Source organism: Hevea brasiliensis, chromosome 3 (genome assembly GCF_030052815.1).
Source record: "Hevea brasiliensis isolate MT/VB/25A 57/8 chromosome 3, ASM3005281v1, whole genome shotgun sequence".
NCBI lineage: Eukaryota > Viridiplantae > Streptophyta > Magnoliopsida > Malpighiales > Euphorbiaceae > Hevea > Hevea brasiliensis.
In genome coordinates this window covers 512,166-531,998 of record NC_079495.1, presented here as the reverse complement: position 1 = coordinate 531,998, position 19,833 = coordinate 512,166, and the positions used below count along the sequence as shown (strand labels likewise).

The following is a 19,833-nucleotide window of genomic DNA, read 5'->3' as shown; positions in this document are numbered from 1 at the left end:
TCCTCTTTATTAAATTTAGTGTGTATATATTTTTTCTCTTTAATAATATATATATATAGTATGAGGACAATATGTATGAGTATTTTATTGACTTTATAAATTGATGTTTTGATGTCACACATTATTTATGAAAGTGCATGTATATTGAGTTTATATAAGAATAAAAATTTTATTAAAATTATTATAATTTTGATAATGATCTATTCTTATCATTAAATCTAGTGTACATATATTTATCATCTTTCTAACAAAAAAAAAATCCAAGAAAAGGCATGCATTTCTTCATATAATTATCATACGTGATGTGTTTTGTAAAAGTTATTCAACCCTAATTTTTTATAAAATTTATAACATTTTAATTTAATTTTATAAAAATTATAATAATAAAAAATTAAAATTTTTAAATTAATTTATTAATTATTTTATAAATTAAATTATCTATTTAAATTTTAATTTTATTTATAAAATAATTAATAAATCAGCAAGATAACAAAAAAACTTTTAATTTTTATTTATAGTAACTTTTATGAAATTAAATTAAATTTCAATAAATTTTATAAAAAATTAAAATTTAATAATTTTTATAAAAATATTTATAAAATTGAATAATCATGTGTGATTCTTATCTTATTTCTCCTTTCATTTTCTTCTTTTTTTTTGTTAATCAATCTATTTAATCATTATAATCATTTGTTATTTTCTCAATATCTAATTAATTATCCTATTTTGTATGGATAAACATTAATTTTATTTAAAAATATATTTCATATTAAATTAATTTTATATAAAGTAAATTTAATAAAATTAAATATTTATATCAAAATTTATATAAAATTAATTAAAAAATATATAATAAATATATGAATCTAAATATAAATATTTGATTAAAAGGTTATTAAATTAATTTTTATATAAATTAAATATATAATAGTCCTATCTTTTATTTAATAATGGTAATATAGTTAATTATATTACATATTTTGACATCCATGCCTTAATAGAAAAATATGGAAAAAATAAAAAAATTTTAAAATTGCATTAATCAATAAATAAAACTAAAAATTTATGAATTTGGAAATGTTTATTTTTCTTTTTATTACAACCACAATAATTTTAATAGTGAAACAGTTAAACTATCATTTTCTTATTTTATGCAATTAAAAATTTTATCTTCTATTAACTTCTATTAACTTCAATGTAAAATAAAGAGATCTTGTTGTCTAATTTCGATTTCCTAAACCACTAATTTTGATCCAAAAACCGGTCCGGATGAATCCTTCGATCAAGTGTCATATAAAATATGAACAGAAATCAATAATAAATTTTAATTAATAATATTAGTCTTATTCAAATATTCAGAATCGAAATTAAATAATATTACTATACCATGTTTGTCTCTACTAACTCATGGTTATCAACTCCACTGTTAGCAGCTAAAGTTATTCGCCATTGCATCTGAATGTGGATCACTGTAAACAATAAACAAGCATAAAACGCAAAACCCGCCCTTACCAAGGACAATGAGCTCGACCACTTCCTTGAGACCACGCCAAAAGGAGCGGGGAACATCAACCGAAGGAATTTTTTTTAATTATTTTTCTTTATTTTATTAATTTAAAAAAATTATTTATAATAAAAAAATTTTAAAAAATATTCACACAATTATACATAAATTTTATTTGATGTGCCTTTTAAGGAAATAATAGGAATCATTTTAAACTCTGGTTTTGGAAAAGCAGCAAATATGGTGCTTTTCTAGAAAAGCAGGTATGAAAAAAAGCGGGCAGCAGATTTTAATTTTTTTATAGACAAAAATAACCCTTAGATGTTATTATATTTACCATCATGCCCGTATAAAAGCATTCCATTTTTCTGAACATGCCCTTTCGCTTTCTCCTCTCCGTCGTCTCTCTCACATCCACTCTCTCAATTCATAAACTGAATTGAATCTAACATTAAATTTTCTTCTTCTACACTGGAAATTTAAAACCATTTTCAGTTTAGATGTTTCTATATTTACTCACATTTACTAACCCTAAACCGAATTGAATCCAGATTTACTTTGCTTCTTCTGCAAACCATGTCTTCACCGTTCATTTTAATCGCTTCCATTTCTCTTCTACACTGAATCGTTTAGAAGCTCTAGGGTTTTTGAGAATTGAAATTTTGGGAGGTTTTATTTGCAACTTCATTCTCTAGGCTTTAATCTTTCCTTCTCTTGCAGAAACCTAATCGATAACTACAAGTCTTCCATCTCAGGTGAGTCTCTTACGGTATAATACTTTTTAGTAGGATCTGCAGAATATGTTTTAATGTTTAGTTCCTAATTTTAGTAGCAATCGCAAGTACTAAGTTACTATTGTTTTTCTATTGTTTCTTGTTCACAAACTGTAGTTGTCCTTATAAATTCCTACTTGCCCTAGTTCAAATCAACTGAAAATGACTCCTAAATAGTTTGGTTTGCTCTGTTTTTGACATCAAGATGGTTTCTCTTGTGATTGTTATGCTTTTCATTATTTAGATTCTATTAGGCTTTTTTAGAATGAATTTTTTAAACTTATGGCATCTTGCATTATGAGAAATGTGGTAACTATTGAAGATTTGAGTCTCATTCTTTCTAGAGTCTGATGGAGAAAGTGAAACATGAGTGGTTTTTTAATAATCATTATGGAGTATAATTCTAAACTACTCCTTCCCTAAATTGCTGTTGTCCACTGTAAATTGATGAATGCACAAAGTTCTAGAGGTTTTAACCACTATAACCATGTATTAGTTGTTTCATCAAAGAGAATTTGTGTTGAAATGAAGTTCTAGCAAGTCTTTGCATTTATAGCATCATTAATCTGGTTATTAGCTGTTCTAATTAGCACCATTATCTATCTTTTCAGATTTAACAACTTTTGTTGTAGTAGTATATCAAATTTTTGAATGAATAAAAATGATGCATCTTGTGGGTAACTTGTGAAAAGCATAATTTCTGTGCTGTTTTATTGGATCAATTTAATTATATGTAGATCTTGTAAAAAAAAAAAAAAGCCAGTTGTTAAAAAAAAAACCCTTGATGGAGAAATATTTTGTTAATCGCCAATTATTATAACTTGTAAATATATTTGATAATTGTTATAGATGTTTATTAATACTTCATCAATTTAAAATTATTTAGTTATTAAAAATATTCATGTAGAATCTTTAAAAAAAATATTCATGTAGAAAATAATTGTATTACAATCAAATATATAAAGTATTAGTTTATAATTATTTTGTAAATATTAGTGAATGATTTTATTGATGTTTGTTAATATTTTACCAAAAAAATTAAATTAAATACATTTTATTATATAAATTAAATATTATTATAAAAAATAATAGGAATAAATAAATGGTTGATTGTTAATAAAATTGAAAAAGTATACTTATAGTTATTATCCATTTTGGTCATTTTGCATGTACCAGCATTTTAAAAAGTAATTTTAGCCATACGCATATCAAACAGCTTATTTGTTTAACAGTAATTTTTTATTATATTATTAAACAGGCAAATTACTTTTTTTTAAAAATAGTAATTTTATAAACAGCAATTTTAAAACAGCAACCATCAAATGCAACAGCAATGCCAAACAGTCGTTTAGTTTACTTGTTTGAAAGTGCTGGCTGAATGAGTCGGCCGCCCTTTGGCTGTAAGAGAATGAGAGGCCGTTTCTGGGCTCTCCCTTCTCCTAAGTCTCTGATTCTTTTTCCATTTGTGGGTGTTGATCCGAGTCTGGATGGTTCTTCACCTCCGTGGCTTGTTCTCTTCTGGTTTTCGCTTAAACTCTTTGCTACCTTGTTGTTCTTGGTGTGCTTTTGTTGCAGGTGGTTCCTTTGACCTTAAAGTGGTTTGTGTTGCCACCGGAAGGAGAAAGGCTCCATGCCCTGGTGAGGACAATTTCAAGGCAGCAGTGCTGGTACTTGAAGAAGACGGGTCCTACATTTCGAGTTCTCTATCAGGTTGGGTTAGAGTTTTAAGAAAAAATATGGGTTTGGGTCTATGTAATGGGCTGATATTGAGTAAGCTGGGTTGGACTTGTAGCTAGTGTTCAATTTTTGGGCCCTCGGCCGTTTGCTAGGTTGTAATCTTGGCCTGTTAAAGGCTTTTAATGCATCTCTGCCTAAAATTGTGAAAAGAGAGTTGCCGATATCCATTGGCTGTGGAGCCCTGAGTATTCCTGCGAGAGATCAAAACAAGTGGGCCTTTCTGCGCTGGAATCTTTCTTTGGATGCAAATGGATCTTCAAGCTCGTCTCCCTTCGCTTATACCCTCTAGACGTCAAGATTAACCAATTTTTCATTTCTTCCTTTAATAAATACTATCTTCTTAGACCTTTCTGCTCCCGAGGGAATTCTCAGAACCCCAACCAAGACGGCGACGTCATTTTTAGGCCTTCAATTACTAACCCTCTTCACAACTTCATCAGCTATTTAGAATTTGCGGGGTTCCTTTTTTTTTCTATTTTGTGATTCTGTGATGGGAGAATGGTAGCTAGAAGTCGAAGCCTTGTCCATGGAGTTGAATACTTTTAACTATGTGGTCCTTACAATTTTGAATTTTTAGATTAAGTGGGTTTGCAATGAATTTATCTCAATTATCAATTGAGCAGCATTAAGAGAATTAATCAATTTCCAAGACTGACTTCTTAGTATTTTGTTGCTGTGAAATTCTGCAACTAGTGTTTGTTTCTTGAGAAAAATAAAGGAAAATGAGAAACGAAGGATAATTCAGAGAGAGAAGAAGTATCTAGAGAAGGGAAGATAAGAGGGTGAGTTTCATCAAATTTCTGTATTGATTAACATCCAATTGCAAGTAATGTACAAGGTTCAAGTTTTAGATTAAGTGGGTTTGTATTGAATTATTCTGAGTTATCAGTAGAGCAGCAGTAAGAGAAACTTCCAAGACTGATTTCTTCTTAGTATTGTGTTGCAATGAAATTCTGCAACTAGTTTTGGTTTCTTGAGAAAATAAAGGATAATGAGAAAAGAAGGAGAATTCAGAGAGAGAAGTATCTGGAAAAGACAAGAGAGCGAGTCTCATCATATTCACAACTGATTAACATCCTGAATCACATCACTATATCTTAAAGTGAACTAACTCTAGCTGAGCTTTAACTAATTAATAGACTAACAGCCCCTTTTAACCTTCTACAGCTGTTCCTGCCATAATTTCTTCTTGCTTATTCCTCCTTGAAGCTTCCTTATTCTTCTCTACATCATATTGAGAACCCGGTAAATGCCCAATATTTAGTTCAGTCCTCATAAAGTAGCTATTCCAATATGGCGAATAAATCCATCCACCAATCCGCATGGTGATCATGCAAAATCTCTCCAGAAGCTGCTCTCTTAGATGGTCTTTTCGAAGCACCGTAAGGGGAGGATCCCATCCTTTGAGCTTTTGTTGTTTACTATAATGCGGACCAGTGGAAGATCCCTCGACTTCAAAAGCCTTAAAATTGGACCTTGTGAAGGTTGCTACTATATGATGAATCGTAGAATTAGCACCTTGTCACTTGTGTTTGAAGACAAACTGATCACATCATTTCCAACTCATCAATAAACCAACCCCAAAAAGAAAATTACAAGGCTAGGTGCCAGTTTCATTGCTACGAAACTTAAATTACAGTAAGTTATATATATATGTTGGAATAGATTTTAATTGGGGTAGTTTAAGAGTTGGTGGTTTCATAACTACCCCATATAAAGAGAGGACTTTATCTTTGTCAGACTTTAAGCAAGGTAGTTTAGGGAGACCTAATAGAAAGCTGGATGCCTGCTTTTAATCCCTAACCAAGAAGAAGGGGTTGTAGATTTGTTCAAATTGATTCTAATCAAGGTAAGTTTAAGGTAAACATTATTGTTTTTTCTCTCGTAATTTACAGCAGTGTATTATTGCTAATTTGAAAGCAAATTGGAGCAGTCAAGAAAATCTTCCTCAAACAGACTGGGATAGAGCCTGGTCTAACTTCAGGAAACAGGGGAAGAAAACCCTCTTGTCTCAGTTCTCTCCAAACAAGTATGTGAGTTGGAATCCTTGGTGCTTGAACTACCCACCATCTGAAGAGGTTGCTCCCATCAAGAGGAGAGAGATGTCAAACCCATGTTATGGAACAGTCCAAGGTTTATTCTAGTAGTTGCCATTGTAATAGTCACATTTCTTTTGGTTCAACTAATTTCTGTTACCATCCAAGAATGCAGACCCAAGGCTGTAAAAGTATGATGAAGTATATAAGGGAATGGGCATAGGAGGTGAGTTATAAGTAAATGCAACTACTAACTGTAGTTTTTCCTTAAGACTTTTCCCTGTCTGTTCCAAATATTCTTGTTCTTCATTGAGGTGTAAAACTTTCATTTGTGGCTCGATGTTATTTCCAATTATTAATGGAAAGAGGGAAATGATAAACGGCCACCAAATTACATTGCAGAGAAGAGTGACTGTGGTAGTAGAAAACAGAGGGTTGGGGGGTTGGGTTGTTAAAGCAGTTGATGTGGAAAAGAGAATTTTTGTTCGAAAGTGTGACCCCTGAAAGGTTCCTGTATTTTTCTTCTCTTGTAGCTATTTTGGATGTTTATATTTATTCCTAGTATCAAATATTTCAGAATACTATAAATGTGCCTCGTTCTGAGCTCTGAGGTATATGGAATGATTGTGTTATGAAGGCCAAGAGTCTGAATTGTTCCAGCGCACCAGAATTGAAGAAGAAAGGAAACGAAGAGGGACAGAAGGAAGGAACAGAGGCAGAGAAGAAGGAGATTCAAGAAGAGAAGGAAAGAGGAAAAGAGAGAGCGAGAGAAAAGAAAGATATTTCTGTATCATTAAATGAAATGTATGAAATGTTTCGATTACAATGCAAAGGCTTTATACAATCACTCCCTATTCTCTATAATTGGTTACAATACCCAGCTCAGCTAACTACTAACCACTCACTCTCAACTCAACTAACACAGTTCCTTCAAAATTTGTATGTTTATATTACGTGGGAGATTTTCTCAACTAAGCCATTATTGCTGAAAGATTTCTTTCGAAGAGAACAAGTTGGACATTTTTGGCAAATTAGGCCCGACCTTCTGAATGAGAATCCTCTACTCTTGACTGTTTTATCACATGACATTCCTCCTTCACATGATCCTATATCCATAATCATTATATTTTACTTCATTTTCTTGAGAGTTCAACATGTACTGAGCTCATTTCAGGTGCAGCTACAGCGGCGAGCAGCCACAGCACTGAAGTTGACAAGCAAATGCTGCTGGAAGCTGGAGATTGCGGCATGATGTGGTGAGAATTAGCCTTATTCCATATTTCTTTGTATGTTAACCAGATGGTTGGCATGAAAAACCTTGTTTGCCAATGTTCTTGTCTGAGGACTTTTTGTTGGTGGGAGTGCAAAATCAACGTTCATATTGTAGTCAATAGAAACCCAGCAAAAACTTGTTCCTCAAATGTATTATTATGTTCCTCAAAGTTTGGTTTAGTCCTACTCTACATCCACCTTTGGTGTTCCCTTCACTGCCAGATGACACCTGTTAAAGCTTGTCGGCTCTTGTTTGGGCAGTCATTTTCGTGGGGGACAATTAAATTTGAAATGCCAATGAAAACAGAAATTTGAGTCTTTAACCTTGGTTGGCGTGGTAAGCTTGTTGGCTCGTATGGGTCTATAGACCTAAGCTTTGATTTTTGCTCAGAAAGCCATCAGAATACTTTCATCCTCATTGAACACCTATTTCCAGAAGCTATCAGACAAAAGCAGCTCTGTTTAAACTGTAAGATATGAATAATCATTTGTCTTCGTAATCCCAATTTAATCAAATGAATTAGAATATAATCAAATTTGAAGAGGTGTGAATGGATGTGAAAAGTCATTACCGTCAAAGCCTACAACAAACTGTCAATTTTGTATCTTTCACTAGTTAAATCAAAGATAAGTAATTTCATTTATTGCAGATTAATCCTTTTGTTTTTCTTCTAAAAGAATAAAAATAAGAAACCACCAACAGCAACACACAAGTGTTAGTCCAGCGTGTGGTCAGGGCAGAGCTATGTATGGGGACTAGAGGGCCATTGTCCCCCAATCCCCAACTTAAATATTTTAATTAAAAGTTATTTAAATTATATTTAAAAATAAATATTTATTAATAATTATAAATCTAATTAATAAATATAAATCATAATTAAATATTATTTATTATATCATATTAATTTATTTAATAAATATTTTGATTCATTGACACAATATAATTTAGTCGATTTCTTAGATAAGTAACACGTGTCCTTATATGAAAGGAGTTTACTAAAGGAAAGAGAAGTTGTATACCCGATTTTGACCTCTAATAAAGAATAACAATTTTACTCCATTATGACTTTATTGACTACCATTTAAGTACCCTTATTAAGACTTAAGTACTAATCTCATTTAGTTTGTATGCGTACCCTTATCATGTAAATGCGTTCAATACGAGATACTTTGTATTAATTATAGTTAATTACATTAATTAATTTGATGCCAAATTTCCTTTATTAAGATGATTGTATTTCATTATTTTCAGTTGTATGACCTAATAGAATATAATTAACAGATATTATCTCTTTTTGAAGTAGTTTATACTCTTTTTCGATTTATTTTTTAATGGTTATTCTGGATGAAAAGGCTGGTTCGTCTGTTACCCCCTGATAAATAGGTCGAGTAGATTAATCATTCTATAAATCCACCTTGACACCACTTGTCTCTCTCATTTAGAAATGCCAAAGTCATTATTGCCTTAAAATAATATGATTAGATCTCACGTGCAGATTTCTACAATTAGGATAGTCTACCTATTGTATTTTTACATGTGTTATCACACTTTACCCCTCCATAAGGCATAATATGATCCCGTAGTATACTTAATGAATTACCGAACTTCACCTATTGATAACCCATTAAATATACTATAAGAGATTTTAAAATAATTTTTATTTATTTTAGGATGGTGGGTAATGCTGAAGTATTATAAAAAACCTTTAATTGAAATTTAGGCTCTAACGTAAATATTACTTAATTTGGGTTTTTTCACAAATTTTACAGAAAATTCGATAGAGGGCCTGCTATAATTTGAGAAAATAGTTTTTCAAAAACCTGTAAAAAACACTTCCAATATATATTTAAATCCCAAACTCCATATTCACAATCCAATTCAATCTCAAATCACCATAATTTCACAAGTTCAAGTAACTCACAAGTTTATAGAATTCTAAAAGAACTTTAAATATTGCATTTACATATATAGAATAAACAAGTTTGTATTTCAAAAGTTTACATTAATTAAAATGACAGTACAACTTTCAGACAACTGCTCATTGTGTACATATGGATACATAAAATTAATTTACATCAAAAGGAAAAGTTTACATAGGGTATAATTAATATACTCGGAAAAAAGTCCAACTAATACTTCAGTTTTAACTTCAAGCAGCTTACTCTGCTGCCTTGTCATTTTTCTTATCTGCGATAGCAAAACATGCTATCGCTGAGTAATAATACTCAGTGGTATACAACTAACTTTAAATTTAAATCAATTATAATATAAATCAACAATTCACAACAAACAAAAATTTTATAATTTATGAAGTAGATTCAGATTTCCAGAATCACCAAGAATCGTTTAGTTCAAATTAATAATAATCATTTATGTAAATTCACATTTCATTTAAGATTCACAATTCATAAAATAAAAGTGTTGCCAAGAACACACAGTCTAGACCATGACACAAAATTTCACGATCAATGCCGTGTTGTACACCACGACAAAGCAAATCACCTCACTAACCGTTATTAATGAGGGAAGGGCTAGCTAGCTAATGAGTACTCATACATTGTCATCCTACTAACCGTTATTAATAGGAGACATAATTAATGTCAATTATCCAACCCCGAATAGCCGTTACTATTGGGGAGTTCCGAACGGGACTGTCATGCTAACTGTGGTTTAAAAATAATTTACAAGATTTTCTAATCACATAATTACATTTCAAATTCAATAATCACATTCGATTCATTTTCAAATCCATAAGATATTGGCAACACACAATTCATAATTGTAATGGGGAAATCATAATTACAAACTATTACCATTTATTCAAAACAATTTACAAAATTAAAAAAAATTAAATCAATTTAGTTGTGTACAAACCTCTAGTGAGTCCCCTCTTCGCTTTGACTCACGTTTTTCTTTCCCTCATTTCCTGTCTCTTTTCTACTGAAACACATAATTTATAGTATTTCAATACCATGTCCCCTAATTAATCCAACAAGTAAATTCATGCATACTTGATTATACTTTTTAAATTCTCTTAAAATAGAGTTCTTTGTATTTTGCATATTGAGGGTACTATTCATTTCACTATTTATGTCAAAATATTGACTTTTTCATACTTAATAGGTATGTTAATTCTAATTACACTCACATATCATATTTTGCGTTATAATTGTATTGGCATTGATTGCCAATTAAATTTCTAAACTTCCTAAGTGAAATTCTAAAATTATAGTTTTTGATCTCTTATTTCTACTGTTCCATTGAACCTTCTACTGTGGAAATTTGGCCAACTTTCCTTCATTAAAGTTGTTTCTTATTGTCTTTGTAACACCCTCACTTTAGCTAGTCCGTGCATTCGATTGTTTCGGTGACCAATATCTGTCTGGACAGCTAGAATGTCCGAAATTATATTTAGACTAGAGTGAGGGGTCATAAATAATTCAAATAAGCGTGAGAAAAATTAAAGAAAAATTTTAGAAATGAAATACAACAAAGTTAAATGAGCCAGTGACCCGGCGATGGGTGACCTAACGGGAAGCGACTGTAAAGGCAGTTGTCAATCCTATAACTGTGGGGAAACCTTGTGAAATAATTTTTTGGACTCCATGGAAGGATTGTTGAGGTTTCGATGACAATAGATTGCTAAGAAAACACAAGAAGAATTAAATCAATCGGTACAAACAATTTTAGCTCATTAAGCTAAATGAAGGGCATTTTAGTCATTTCACATTCAGAGACGATTTTTGATCAACTTGTGCAATTAAGTAAATAAATTATATAACATAAAATATGAATAAATATTGATAAAAATTAAATTAAAAATGAGTAGGAAAGAAATGAGAAAAGAAATAAAAATTAAATTAGATTTATGACATAAGTGTGAGGTCATAAATGAATAAACTAAAATTTCTAACCAATGGGAAATTGCCAAGGAAGTAAAAAGGGGATAGATATCAATTAATTGTGAGAAAATTAAAATACATTCTGCCCATTTTCTTCTTCATTCAGCCGAATCTCACCTCTCTCTCTACCACCTTCATTTGTGCTCTTCCTTCTCACTAGATTCTTCTTGCTCACACACCATAAAACCCCTTTCTAGCTTCACTAAAATTAATCCTTACCACTAGAGCAAGACTTGGGCAGCAATTAGAAGAAGAGAAAGTGAGGTGTGAATAAGCTTAGAAAATCACCAAAGAGGTTAGTGCTAGCTTCTCTCTACTTTTCCTTTCTAATGTTTAAATCAAGGTTAAGTATTAGTAAACTACATGGGAAAAATTAAAATCTACGCATGAAAAGAAAGACCTAGATTTTGGTAGCCATGATAGGATGTAGGGTTTGATGGTTTTGATGGATTTGAATAGCTTAGAAATGGTGTTTGATGTGCTGACATCAATTAGAAATTGATTAGTATGCCTAATGTGATATATGTTGTGTAAATCTTGAATTGGAGCTAGGGTTTGATATAAAAATTAGGAATTTAATGATATGTTGATAAATTGTTGATGTTGAGATCAAGTATGGACTAATTGCAGTGCATGGAATGTGAATTGTGGATAATAGTAGTGTGGGAAGGTGGTATTGGGAATGTTGTTTTTGTGTAGGGAATTCTGGACCTATGAGTCCAGTGTGTTTAAATGAACATAAGTAGAGCTAGACAGCTCCAATTGTTGTGAGGCCAATTGGAGATGAAATTTAAGACCTTAAGTCACATTTTCTATGAAGAAACCATGCCCAGAAAACCAACCTAAGTTGCTTTAAAAATTGAGCTAATTCGGGTAACACACATACTGCCCTAGAAATTTGACCAAATGAAAAATGTTTGTTCATTTGGCCATAACTCAGTGTAGAAATATCTAATTGACTTGAATTTTATATCAATGGAAAGTTTAGACAATTTAGAACAACCTTCATGTAGAATACAAACTCAAATTTTGGATTTAACCTAATGGAATTGACTACCAAAATAAGGATACCAAATCTAACAGAAACAATTCTGCCTAGAATTCTGGGTATAGGTCAATCCGGCCAGTTATGATAAAATGGCTATAACTTGAGCTACAAAACTCCAAATTGAGTGATTCAAAAAGAAAATTAAAGAAGACACATAAAGGGACAACTTTGATGAAGAAAAGTTTGTCAAATTCTCACACTACCTTAGACCAATGGAATAGTAAACATAAGACACAAAAACTGAATTTTTGAAAATACTTTTAGGAAGCTTAAAATTGCAATTGGCAATCAATACCAACAAACTTAGAACCCAAAATGTGGTATAAATATGTATCAAATATTTGTGTACATATTATGTATGAAAAAGTTAAGAATTTAAGTGAATAGTAATGTGTGAATAGTAATTCCAAAGATATAAGAAATAATAATATAACTATTGTAATGAATAAGAAAATCATATGGATGTATGAAGGGGGCATTAGTCCTTATTATGAGAGAGAAAAATATTTCGATGTACAAATAGTACATGAAACTTGATCGATATGAATTGCGATTATATGAATGATCAAATGAATGTATAAATTATAATGAAATAATAAAACCTAATAACACTCAATGATACTTATGAACCTTTAATGGTACTAACGTGATTAATGAATTTAAATTCTTGAAGTTGAGTGACTATAGGATTTAAGGAAAATTTAGTTAAATTTGAAATTCATGAAATGTTCATGGATTACTTGAAATATGAATGATAATTTATATAAATAGTGTAATGAATAAATGGATCATATTAATGTATGAATGAGACATTAGTTCTCATTATTGTAGAAAGAAAAAGTACTTTGAGTACAATGGTATATGAGAACCATTGTTGTGAATTGTGATAAACACAAATGATATAATGAATAAATATATGAATTATAATGAAGGCAAAATTTATTGTCACGACCCAACCTATGGGCCGGACCGGCACTAGGACCTGGGCCAGCCTAAAGCCCCCGAGGCCCGTAGTAAGCCTTAACTATTCATTTACCCAACTCTAAGGCCCATTTGGGCCCAATTTCAAGAAAACAAACGGACAGAGTCCGGCCATAAAATGGACTTACCAACGGGGAGTTTTCGAATCACCCGACCTGTAAACACAATATATAGTCAATTGGGGAGCTCAGCTCACCCTCCACATACTCATCAATATAATAATAAATGGGAGCTCAGCTCCCTCATCCAATCCATCAAACATGCATATCATTATACGTTTACAGGTCCAACATGATAATAATATTACAGACCATAATCAAATAAATACTTCTAACACATGCGGAAATTCTAGGAGTAAATAAAATTACACAAATATTGATAAACAACCTGCGAAGGAGAAAAGCAGGTTAACCAAAATAAAATCCTCCTGTAGCCTGAAAAAAAATATTGAACAAGAGTGAGCGTTCGACTCAGAGAGTAAAATATCAATTTTAACCATAATCTCTATAATTATCTAAAACTAATGCACCCTGTAGAGTGAAATGCAACATCCACATCATTTTCACATCATAACATCAAAAAGGTAATTTGGAGCACTCACGCACCTTGTAGCATCAATCATAACATGTGAGCCGATCCTATACACTCTCTTAAATCCAACTCGGTGCGTGAAGAACTGCTTCGACTTTCGCTAATAAGCCAAATCGAGGGTCCCAGAAGAACTCAAGCCGTGACTACCCCTCGAAGGATCGAGTCCCAAGAACTCAAGCCGTGACTACCCGTCCCATCCATAGTCCACACCACATCACACGCACGCCAACGCACGCACACTGCTCCAAATTACCACAACAACATCATGGCACTTTAACATTTATCAATGCATCATAAATCGTGCCTAGAGTTTAACTACATAAATATATGCATATAAGTGATGCATGGGCATGTTGAACATATAATAATATCGAAATTACAATTAAAATTAATATTTTACTCACAGACTTGACGACAATCACTGTGGCGGCTGGGCGGAGGAAGAAGGCTGTCCCGGCTCACCTGACAATTATATTACAATTATTTAATACAATCTGACTCAATACAAACAAAGAAAAAGACCAATTACGTCCTAAGTCGTACAAAATCCGCAGTCTCCCTATACCTAGGACCTACCCAACTCGCAAAAGGGTTCAAAACACACTTCTATACTCACAATCCATATATCCACAACTCAATCACATCACACAGCCCCTCCCGCCCATCAAATCAATCATCCATCACAATATGTAAAATTTTAATTTAGTCCCTATAATTGACCATTTTTGCAAAATCGCCCAAATCACTCTAAAATTCTAAAATTTTGCCTCATGGTCCTTAGCAATATTACTAAGCTATTGCAAAAAGAATCGTAATTTTCCAAGCTACCACGAATATCTTACGGAATTTTTAATCCTATTTAAGCACTAGAAAATTACGTAAAAACAAGGTTCGGGTTTACCTTTGCCGATTCCGACTTCGGGAACGCGCTCGAAGCGTCTGACAATGGGGGCTAGCCAAAACCTCGGCCCAATTCGGAGACTTTTCCAGAACAGTCCGTTCGCCCAAATTTGCGCACTCTTGGCCAATCGTCGAATTTCCGTGAATCGAGGATACCTACACGAAGCCCATAACACGGGAGTTAGTACATAAATTTTTCAGAATTTTCTAAGCTCATTAAATGTTCGGAAAAACACTGCGAAGTTCCGTGGGACCCACCAAAAACTGTCGGAAAAATTCAAATTTATGTCGCTATAAGCTCTCGACGAGTGGAGCGTCTGGTAGCCTCGGTTTTCGTGGGATTCACGGCCGAGAAATCTAGCCCAAAAATCGAAATGGGCTAAAATCTTCCCGAGCAAAAATCGGACAAACTGCTCGATGGATTTCGGCGTTCTTGGTGTCTATGGAAAGCTCTCGCCGAGTAGATGATTTTAGAAATAAGACCCGGTCCAATTGGTGGCCGGATCGGCCGGATTTGGCCGGAGAAGCCGAACGGCGCGACGCGCATCGCGCGCTGGCCCTTCCAAGGCCGCTCGGCTCCAGCAAGGCCCGACCGTGGGGAAGGGCCGAGGTGGGGCGCCGGCGAGGTGGGGACGCAGGGGAGGAGGGAGGAGAGAGAAAAGAGAGAGAGAAGGGGAGAGGGTCGTCGCGCGGGAGGGAGGAGAAAAAGAGAAGAAGACCGGTCCGATTCGACCGATCCGATCCGGTCCGGTTCGATTCGACCGGTTCGATTCGAAATACAAAATTCTAAATTTTTACTCGCTGACCAAAACGAGGTCCAAAATTCAAAAATTTTAAAACTCAAAAATACGTAGACTCCAAATATATTTTTAGTTTTGCCACGTGGTCTTTAAATTAATTTTTAAAAATCATCAAAGTTTATATTTTCGGAAAATCGAACCCGATTTTTAAAATCCGAAAAATCTAAAAAAATTCCTAAAATTTAAATAAAATTAAAATACCAAAAATGCTCATAAAATTTAAAATTTTGGGGTGTTACATTTATGTAGAAATGTACTTTAAAAATTTATACTTCTGTTAGGAATAGAATTGAAATGTTATAAATTATAATTGGAATTTGTCATGAAATAATGAAGTCATAAAATACAATATATTAACATTTAATGGTACTATGTGCCCATATATTGCCTAGATACGTGTATCAGATTGGATAGATTGGCATGCCAATAAGGTATTATTTTAGCAGTACTGCGTAAGGCTTTATGCCCACACTCATGGCTTTATGCCCGATTATTTATTATCATGGCTTTTAGCCATATTGATATGTTATCATGGCTTTTTAGCCATACTGATTGCATACGTGGTTAACATTTTGCGTTACATGGTATGACGGCCCAAGGCACTGCGGTATCCAATGCCAACGACCCGTTATCCAGTTTAGTCAGCCTGTCATAGGTTACTTGGGCAGTGAAATTTATTGAAATAAGTTAAAAATATTAAAAATTAAATAAATGAATAAGAAGACCTAAAACAAATTAGATTAGTTATTTAGCAGAAAGAATTGAAATTAAATGGACTGATGTTAAAAATTTATCTACTATGAAATGACTCTGAGAGCCTTAGTTATTATGAAATAATCAAAGATAACCTAAAAAGTGTTGAATTAAATGATACAAAGGATTAGTAATAGAATTATAATTTAAATAAATATTACAATGAACTATGTTTTATTTCCATATGTATTTTATATATTATTTTCTTTGTTATATTATCGCACCATTAAGCAGCAATGCTTAGCGCGATGGATTTGTTTCGTTGCGCAGGTACTGAAGTTAAAATCCAGTAGACATTAGACTGAGATTTTTGGAGTCTGGATCTGCAGAAGTGTCAGAAGTGTTTAAGTTGTCACCTCCTCAGCAATGCATGTAAATAGGGCTTACAAAAGTTATTTTATGTATTTATAATTAGTTATTATGTTGAAATGTAAATTATGGGATTGTAATTAATTTGTATGTTATGTAAATTGTAAATTTATGCAATTAGTTTGTAAATCATGTAAACTATGAAATTTGAGAATTTTGATGCATATTTTGAGTATGAATGGATATGTATGCAAATAAATTGCAAGAATTGAATGTGTGATAATGATGATGAGATTTTGTATTAATTTGCTTAAAACATTATTAAAAATTTTCAAGCACGTGAATAGTAAATCACGTCAAATTATAATAAAATAGGGAAAACTCCGTTAGTTTCTCCATAGAATATGAATTATTTTAAAATATAATGAGTTCAAAATTTTTAAAGAAATAAAGTAAGATAAGTTAGGGTGCTCCGGCACTGAGTGTGACATACCTTACTCGGCTATACTGTAGACGGGTGAGAGGTGTCACAGTCTTAGCTTCAATTCTCTTTTTGAATCACTCCATTTGGAGTTTTGTAACTCAAGTTATGGCCATCTAATCATAACTGGCCGGATTGACTAAAGTCCATATTTCTGGGCAAATTTTAGGTTCTGGTAGATTTGGTGACCCAATTTTGGTTGGAAATTTGATTTGATTATGGTCAAAATTTGAGTTTAGTTTTTTCATGAAAGTTGTTATTCTATGTCTAAGCTTTTCATTGATATAAAAATCAGATCATTTGGACCTTTTTACACCAAGTTATGACCATTTAAACAAGTACTGTTCATATGGTCAATTCTATACAGGGGCAGGGTACCAATCCGAATTCAACCTAATTTTTCATCAACTTAAATTCAGTTTTAGGAATAGGTTTCTACATGAAAATTGTTGCTTTGGATCTTAATTTTCATCTCCAATTGGCATCACACCAATTAGAGTAATAGAATTGCAATTATGGCCATTTGAGTGGACCATGGTCAGGCCGTCCAGATTGGGGGCAGCATCACATTCAACCCTAAGTCCATCCCATGCATTCACATGCACTCCCAAACACATCAATTGACCACTTTGACATCAATTTGGTCAATTGGTATCAATTACTCAAATTCCCCAAATTTTTCCCTAAAACCCTAAGGGTCAAGAACCCTAATTCACCACTTGCTTCCATTCATGAAATCAAAGTGCACAATTCATATCTACACAGTCAATTGAACTTGTGTACATGATTTATTAAACCAAAACACATCATTCCCTCAACCACCATGGCTGCCAAATTTCATGGAGTTCCCTAACTTATCATTTTGTTTTATTTTCCACAAGTTCTACTCAATTTAAATGTCCATTTACACATTTAAAGAAAGAAATAGAGGAATTTTTCACTAACCTTAGGTGAAGCTTTTCTATCTCCTCAATTCCTTCAAGTTTCCTTTTTTTTTTTTTGTTTTTTTTACTTTCAATCTTCCAATCAAGCCTCAAGAATAAGTTTTTCTTAAGGAAGTTGTGAAATTGATGGAAATTTTTAGGGTTGTGAAAGCTTGAAATAAGCTTTCATGGTGAAAGAGAAAAAAATGAAAGAGAGAGAGAGGTGAGAGAGTGGACGGCACACAAGGTTGAAGAAGACCCAAAGTTTTTCTTTTATAATTTGTAATTATCTCATAAAATAGTTAATTAAAATTTAAAAGTTTAATTATGTCATTCATGAGGTCATATTTCAATTATATTTTGGAATTTTTTTATCAATTCATTTTTCATTTTTTTTATTTTTTTCTCTACACTTCTTTTTAATTAATTTTTCTCTTCTTTTATACTTATAATTATCCATAAAAAGCATAATTAGACTTTAACTTTTAATTATATCATGCTTACTTCACCATGATGTCATAAATCTATTAAGATTTAGAATTTCCTTTTCTTTCTCTATATCTCTTCATTTCTAATTTATTTTTTTAATAATTTTAGTTTCCTACATTTTAATGGACATTTAGGTCAAAAGTTACCTCTAATGGTGAATTGACCATTTTGCCCCTTATCGGTCTGATCCATTTTTTCAGTAACATTTAATTACTTTCGGAACTCTGGTTCAATTTTTCGAATTAGTTTTTTATTCTTTTCTGAGGTTTTCACATTACCATTAGTTTTGCAATAATTCTTAGGTCTGAGGTATTATAAGGTCCCACTCGAAATTAGGGCAGCGACTGCCTCGCAATCACTTCCCATTTCGGTCACCCATTAACCCATTATGCTTTGTTTTCTTGATTTCTACTTTACCTTCATGTAATTGTTATTAATTTTTATTCATGGCGTGTCTAAGTGATTTAAATATGATTTTACACATCCCAATTGTCCTGGCAAACACTGATCACCGGAACAGTGGAATGTACTGACCTAATGAACATAGGGGTGTTACACATGTATATTTGTTTTTAGCTCTCTTATTGTATAAATAGGTGCCAAACATTCCAGATAACCAACTGATATACTTTTTATTCTATCCCTTATCCTTCTCTCATCTGGCTACCAAAGTGAAATGTCACTTTGGTTATCCACTCTTACTAACCGGTTAGAGAATTGGTTAGGTTTAATGCCCGTAAGTGGTCGAAGTTTATCTTACCTCAAATTACAATATACAAAAGCAATAGTGCTCCTCATAAAAGCACTCAGAAGTAATCGTAGATGCTTTCAAAGTACTCAAGCTTCTATATTTTCAATAACAGTACCCAATTTATGTGTCAATTAATAAATAATAATTTTCTTTGGCTTCTCTAAGTATTACGTTCAAGCATCGTCACTAATCATGACCTGAACATATATCAAAATTGTTGGAAGTTCCACGAATGAGAACCATAATTTCAAGAAATTTTCGTGCACTTCTCTGTTCACCTAAATGTCAAAGGTTGTGACCCATGAAACACACCCAAGCCTTTGTGAAATGGTCCCCCAACCACATGCATACTATATATATGCCTCTATCAGCCAATCTTCTGCATTCACACTTATCTTCCTTCTTCATCTTTATTCTTTTATAGACAAATCCCAAGTTCTTTCATTGGCTGCTTTCTTTCTTTCTTTCTTTGATTCTTCCTTTCTCTCTCCAATTCCATGGCCATTACTGAACTGCAGAAGAAGAAGAGAGTTAGGATTCATCCAAAGAGAGGCCAAATCAAAATGAAGATAATCTTTAACT

At 32.5% G+C, this 19,833-nt stretch overlaps 2 long non-coding RNA genes across 2 annotated transcripts; one reads left to right on the top strand and one right to left on the bottom strand.

Moving 5' to 3' along the window:
- Positions 1-1,863: 1,863 nt before the first annotated feature.
- On the top strand, positions 1,864-6,154 carry LOC131178575 (uncharacterized). Its single transcript, XR_009147477.1, has 3 exons — positions 1,864-2,259; positions 3,853-5,863; positions 5,948-6,154. It is a non-coding gene; the product is annotated as an uncharacterized LOC131178575 (long non-coding RNA).
- A 7,392-nt stretch (positions 6,155-13,546) lies between these two features.
- On the bottom strand, positions 13,547-14,833 carry LOC131178481 (uncharacterized). Its single transcript, XR_009147419.1, has 3 exons — positions 14,747-14,833; positions 14,250-14,307; positions 13,547-13,688 (listed from the first exon to the last, which is right to left on the bottom strand). It is a non-coding gene; the product is annotated as an uncharacterized LOC131178481 (long non-coding RNA).
- Between the last annotated feature and the right edge of the window lie 5,000 nt (positions 14,834-19,833).